The following is a 961-nucleotide window of genomic DNA, read 5'->3' as shown; positions in this document are numbered from 1 at the left end:
TCAGTGTGGCACTACATTTCCTATTTGACCTGATAAATGGGCTTTCTTCACCCTCTAATCTGCAGGGGAATTAAAGTCCCAGGCTATCTGTACTACCACAAATACATTATATGTTTATTTTAATCCCTTTGAAGTTTCCCCTCTGACAAATTGTAATGGTATAAATAATTTCAGAAGTCTTTTGGGAAGATAAAACAAGACTTTAATAATCATAATTCACAAACCAAACCTGACACTTGTGTTTAAATGGAAACACAGCACCGTTCTGCCAAAAGAAGGAAAGGCAGAACCTGAAAAGCAGCACATTGGCCTTTTGCTAAGCAAGATGGGATCCGACTGGTGCCAAGGTGTGCAGCACATCCCCCGAGATGTTTGCATACAATTTCCAGAGGTCCCCACACAAGATCTCCAAGCACTGCCCCTCCAGCCTTTGCATTTCAGCCCAAGAACACCATGGACGGATCGCACAACCTCATGTCAGAGCCAGCTTGTCAAAAACCATCCGCTCACCAACACGATGGGAAGCGTTGACTCACAAGGCACCTCTCCTGGGAAATACTGCCACACCACCGACACTGAGCACTCTGTCTTTGCCTCACTGATGATGCCAAAGCCTCTGCTTTCAGAGAGGAACAGAAAAGCAGGGACAGCAGTTCCCTAATTGACCTCCAGATCTGTAAGATATGAGCTACTACACCTTGTTGAGACAAAGCACTGGGAGCTGTTGGAGAGGGTCCAGAAGAGGGCCACAAAGATGATCATAGGGGGCTGCAGCACCTCCCCTATGGGAACAGGCTGAAGGAGCTGGGCTTGTTCAGCATGGAGAAAAGAAGGCTGCAGGGTGACCTCAGTGCAGCCTGCAGTACCTAAAGGGAGCCTACAGACAGGAGGGGAGTCAGCTCTTGGAAAGGGGAGATGGCAGCAGGACAAGGGGAAATGGTTTGGAGTTGAGGGAGGGCAG

This window comes from Centrocercus urophasianus, unplaced genomic scaffold, assembly GCF_019232065.1.
Source record: "Centrocercus urophasianus isolate 14NV4802_14NV808 unplaced genomic scaffold, USGS_Curo_1.0 seq_14, whole genome shotgun sequence".
NCBI lineage: Eukaryota > Metazoa > Chordata > Aves > Galliformes > Phasianidae > Centrocercus > Centrocercus urophasianus.
This window is presented reverse-complemented; position numbering follows the sequence as displayed.